This window comes from Pezoporus wallicus, unplaced genomic scaffold, assembly GCF_028554395.1.
Source record: "Pezoporus wallicus isolate ANWC-B61680 ecotype Strahan unplaced genomic scaffold, APGP_CSIRO_Pwel_v1 contig_2543, whole genome shotgun sequence".
Taxonomy (NCBI): domain Eukaryota; kingdom Metazoa; phylum Chordata; class Aves; order Psittaciformes; family Psittacidae; genus Pezoporus; species Pezoporus wallicus.
In genome coordinates, this window is record NW_026638172.1 from 1663174 (window position 1) to 1669173 (window position 6000).

Genomic DNA, 6000 nt, shown 5'->3' on the forward strand with positions numbered 1-6000 from the left:
TCTGTCATCCAGTGTTGAGTGAAGTGTCTGTTTAACTCATCTGACAGAAGTAGAGTTGGTTTGCCAAATTTCCGTCACTATCACTGCGTGGCACAGCTCTGGGGTATTAATAAATAGTTCATTACCTAGGGCAAACCAGCATGGATTACTTTGGAATCATCTCTTATCTTAGTGCAACTATTATAGCATTTAATAGGTTAAGGGATATAGTGGATGTAAGATTTCAGGAAATCCTTTTGTAAAGTTTTCATTGCTTAGTTGAGATGCAGGGCACAACTATTTAAGGATTAGCTCTTCCCTCTCCCAACACATGCTTCTTTGATGATACCACATCCTTCTAGCTTCCTCTGTGGAACAGAAATGGAGAATAGACACGCTGGGGGAATTATTAGTCTCAGACTCCTTTATACCTTTAAGGTAATTACATTCCAAGACAAGAGTATCTAATGTGCAGCACTTTCAGAATGTGTAACTTAGGTATTTTTATGAAGTCATGAATCCTCCAGATATATTCCTCTTTTAAAGACTGTCATATGTTATAAACCTTAAGCCAGGTTTAGCACAAGTTTTTACATTTTTAATGTTTTCAAAGTGGAAAATATTTTCTTATAAAATATGTGGGCATTTTTTACTTTGTACAGAACTATGTGAGCCTTTTTTTTTTTTTTCCCCTAGGTAGAGAACTGAACGCATAATTTCATAATAACCAAGGATAATTCATTTATTTATTTGTATGTTTTAACTTGGCACTCAACACCATACTATCTGAACACAATATCGCTGCAATGGAGGAGCATACAAAATAGTTTACGGAGAGTAACAACTGCCAGAGCAGTAGTTTAAAGAACCAGTACTATATACACGCATCTTTTGCATAGTACTCTGGACTGGGCAGATGACATGTTTGTCACAGGAAAAGTTAATTTCTATCAATTAGAAATGTTCCAGTAAAAGTCATTCCAAATTCATCATTCATAATCAAGATGCATGGATGAAACTAATTCCCATATTTCTGAGCAGGCATCTCTGGCATCGTTGCCTAAAATGGTAGAAAACTGGCCATAATAACAGGTACAGAAGGTGCCAATGTTGCTCTCTATTAAATTAACTGGGCAGAACTTGTTGAAAATTTTCCATCAACATGATTTTCTGAAGGAAAAGAGGGTGTCAAACAGTTGTAGACAAAACAAACCCTACCTCTATGTATTGTTCTGCTTCATCAGTCCTGATATTTGACTGTTCAGGTTCACATCTGCTCAGAGCTGCACTTTTCTCTCTCATAGGTAGTTTCTCAGAATCACACTTCCACTCCCAAAACTTGCTATGTAGCATGTCTCTCCACTTCCTCTGTCCCTTCTCAAGCTTTCTTTTTATCTATTAGTCCTGACCTTAACTTTGTTGGGAAATTTCACCCTAAATTTTGCCAGGTGGAAACAACTTTTCGACTAAGGAATCCATCATCTGGTTACCTCTCCTTGAGGTGCAGAGCTGAAAAAATGCTTTGCTTAGTGACAAAGATTCTGCTTTTACTGGCAGTCATTGAAGTTTGATATAGCTCTGTTGCTATTCATACACTAGGTGCAAGAATTTTTCCTAATACCACTATGGATTTAATTCTGCTAGTGCAAAGCACATCAGAGAATAAAACTATATTCCAAAATGTATTTTGTAGCTGAACATCTGTTTGTGTTGCAAATTCCCATTATCGGCTGACCCAGCATTTGTACATAGGCAAGATGTCTCCATTGTCACAAAAACTGTTTATAGGGCAAATAGCCCTGCCTTACACACATACACACACTCCCAACCAAAAGAACAGCTTCCATAATGAAAACAAACCCAAATACTTTCATTTTCCTCCTCACAAATAAATATGTTCTTGCTTACAACTTTCTGTTCCATCAGGATTTTTCACAAGAAAAAGACTTCTCTTTCAAGTCATTGTATCCATGGGGCTTGCAAGTTCATAACTATCTGAGTTTCACCTGGCAGCAGGCTGGGGTAGTGAAATACAGGGAGGGCAATTTTGGAATGGTATTTGGTGACCACTCTACAAAGAAGATGAGCTGATCACTTCCATTTCTAGCAGATATTTATAAATCCCTTTAAAGCAGAACACGTTGCAGAAGTCTTGCATGAAGTGACAAATACATGAGTGTGACAAGCCATTCGTCAGAGAAAAAGAAATATTTCAGTCCTCTGTCCAAATAGATTTTGAAAGACGCAATGAGACACTGATTTTGTCTGGAAATGGACACAGAGTGATAGGTCAAGTATGGCTTTTAACTGATGACCATATAGTAACTAAGAAGAAAATGCCTCCAACAGATGATTCAGACATCATTATCCAGCTCTCTTTACACTTCCATAATTATTTGTATCTTACCTAATTTGCTCATCCTCGTCAGACAGGCTCAGGAAAAGTGAAATTCATCAAAGAAATGGAAAACAAAGCAGCACTTCCATTAGCAGTGCTGGCATCCCTGATGGTTCACTGCCTGACTTGGTAGGCCAGCTTAGTCTCTGAAGAGAATGAAACGCATCTGACCTCCCAGAGTCTAAGCAGCAGAGTATCCCTTTAGAAGTGAAGCAGCTGATCCAGATAAAACACCTGTACACACGCACGTACACCTACACAGTCTGTATTGGTAGACTTTCATTGGGTTCCAGCCACCTTGGCTCTGCCTGGGACACGGGCAGGATGCACATCTAACCCTCTCTACTTGGAAGCTATCACAGCCATACCCAGGAGTATAACACTGCCGTTATTCTCCATGACACACTGAGGGCATCTTTCCAGTTGCCACCCCAACACTACTCAGGTCTCTAAATCCTGTAGCATATCTGTTATACCTCTGCAGATGTCAGGTATATATACACTTTTGAATACTTGTGTATCCAATATGGAAAAAAAAAACCCATGTTTCAAGCAGCTGTGTGACTCCCCTGGGGTGCCTATAAGTTCCCATTATAGTCAGTGGAGATCTTGACTCAATTCAGTTGCACACACAGATGGTGTTATGTTTAAGATGCCCTATAACGTGGAAGACACTCATGTGGAGATGATAGATGACAGAGGATCTACAACAGAGAAGTAAATTTCGACAGCGACAAGTGAAAACCAGGGGGGATATTTCAGGGAATTTGAAACATCACCAAACCTATGTGTGGGCATCTGAATTCAGTTGCCAGTCAGTACATTCAGCAGTGCCTAGAAAGTGACTCAAGTAACGCTGAAAACCTGCTATATGGCTTTAGTAAGATTATAACAAATACCTTCATTTAGAAGCCTCCACTTAAGCATCTTTACCTGGAGCTGAACTGCATCCTAATAATCAGACAGATGCAGTCAGAACAGACACAGGATAAAATCTGTCCACCATTTAACAGCAAGCCTGCAAGACTAAGTTCAGAATGGCAGGAAAAATTCTAGGTTACTACCCCACTCTGCACACTTGGAGCTAGGCTGTTAAGTGTCCTTGTAAACGGGAAAAAAGGATGATAAGCTTCCAGCGCCAGCTCTGTCAGAGTGGTATGGATACAGACAATGAAGTCCCAGTCACTTACATAGCTCTATACAGAATTAATAATTAAGATAATACCAAGAACTGCACAGTGCTGACCACTTATGTGGTGACCACACCACTTACTTTAGCTGACCACATGGTTAAGAGTAACTAATAAGGCAAATCATACCAACGCTCAGTAAAAATGACTCATTCATTATAATTTTCCATCTTTACCTGTTAAAAAATAATATCCATTTATGACCCAGTTATCAGGAGGACAATGTTTCCCTTCCTCATCTTACTTTACTATTAAACTACACAAATTGGAAGTCACTGTATGGGTAACAAATCCCCCAGCTCTACAACAGTTATGGACACTATTGCCCAGGTTATTCACAAGTCAAAACACTGCACTGCACCAGCTACCAAGAAGGAGAAAAATGACTGCTACTGCTGAACCCAGGACACCACCATGACCTGCATGCTTTCATTTAAGCTTGGAGAGATGGAACAGACTAAACGAAGCAAGGGTGGGTCTGCTTTGTTTCCACAGACTCCACACAGATTCGGGTCGAATGAAAATATGTCAAATAATTAGTTTGATCTCCTTCAGAGGAGAAGCCAGAGGATTTCATCTAGTACTTTTTGTCAAGAAGAGATTATTCTTCCCTTATGGCACTAAATATTGCCAGTGTTTTAAGTAGGAAAGCACTACAGCTGCAGTAGAGGTCCTACATTATTGACATAACTACCCATGGTCATGTAGACACCGGGGAATATAATTCATAACATCAAATCAGCAGTAATACTCTAGTTATTTATAAGTTTTGTGTTGTTCTTGTTTATGACCTAAATTTACGAGAAGTCTGAGGTTACTTTCCATCTTTCTGGAGTTCACTGTTTTGGGGAACATTTAGTGTTTCACTGCTTTGTGGAGTTTTGGCTTCTGCAAACTCTACTGTCATTCTGTCATTACTGTCTCTGTGCCTTCCCTTTAGATGATGGGTAGATCTATAACCTATTACATTCTACAAATATACTAGCAGCATACTGTCACTTGCTAGACTACTTTAGAAACCTTTCTTTCAGCAGTAGCTGACAAGGACTGGGCAACTAGTCAAAGCCATTCCCCTTTGGAGACCAGGAAGGCTACACCTAGGAGATGTGACAGGAAAAGCCAGATTGTGTTGAAATATGGTATTAAGAGAGCTCAGAAACCAAGGAAAGAAAGAAAGAAAGGAGGAAGAGTTGGGATTAGTACAATAATCCATTTGTTGTTAGTACTAATAATCAATGTTTATCCCCTATATCATAAGCATGAAGAATAAACATGCATGTATCCAGATTAGACCATTTTTTAAAAAAAGTAGGTAAGCTGTGCATATTACTACACAGGATCTAAAAATACATAAATAAACTGAATTGATTCATTGCATTGAATGTTCTGAAAAATCTGAAACAGGTTGCATTGTGGCAATAAACCTTTAAACTCTATGCTCATTCCCATGCTTATTGTTGCCTTGGTTTAAACCCAGCTGATAACTCAGAACCATGCAGCCAATCGCTCACTTCCCCCTTTTTTCCTCCCCCCCAACTCATGGAGGGATGAGTAGGAGAATCAAAAGAATGTAACTCCCACGGGTTGAGATAAGAACAGTCCAGCAGCTAAGGTATAACACAAACCCACTACTGCTGCCACCAATAATAACAAGGGAAGAGAATACAACCACTCACAGCCCACCAGCCGATACCCAGCTGACCTGAGCAGCGATCTGGGCCTTCTGGGTAACTTCCCCTAGTTTATATACTGAGCATGACGTGCTGTGGTATAGAATACCCCTTTGGCTAGTTTGGGTCAAGTGTCCTGTCTCTGCTTCCCCCCGGCTTCCCATGTCCCTCCTCAGTGGCAGAGCATGAGATTGAAAAAGTCCTTGATCAGAGTAAACATCACTTAGCAACAACTAAAAACATTGTGCCATCAATCAGCACTGTTCTCAGACTAAAGTCAAAAACACAGCACTGCACCAGCTACTAAGAAGGAGAAAAATGACTGCTACTGCTGAACCCAGGACAATTGTTTATTAAAAGAGGAGATTCTCTGCTTTACTGCCTAGGCGCTTTAAGATCTTTAGAGCTAGCTTGCTGTCTTTCAGGTCTAACCTTGATAAAAGTATTTTTTTACCCACAAAGTCCTGTGGGTTTGCAACACTGAGAAAGTCCATTACATACATGCAGATGAACGCAGGTTAACTAATGGGACACTGAATGTTAATATCCAAGGTAGACAAGGACTGCTTCACATAAAATCACCATTCAGCAGCAATTAGCTGTCACACACCTAAACGCATCAGTGGTATGAAGTAAACAACTAGCATTACATTATATAGCAGTAGAAAAAAAAAAAACAACTAAATTATACTGGAGCCAAAGACCTGCTAAAAGAACTTGTAGAAGTGCTACCCCTCTTGTTAGCTGCCAACTCCAACAAGCT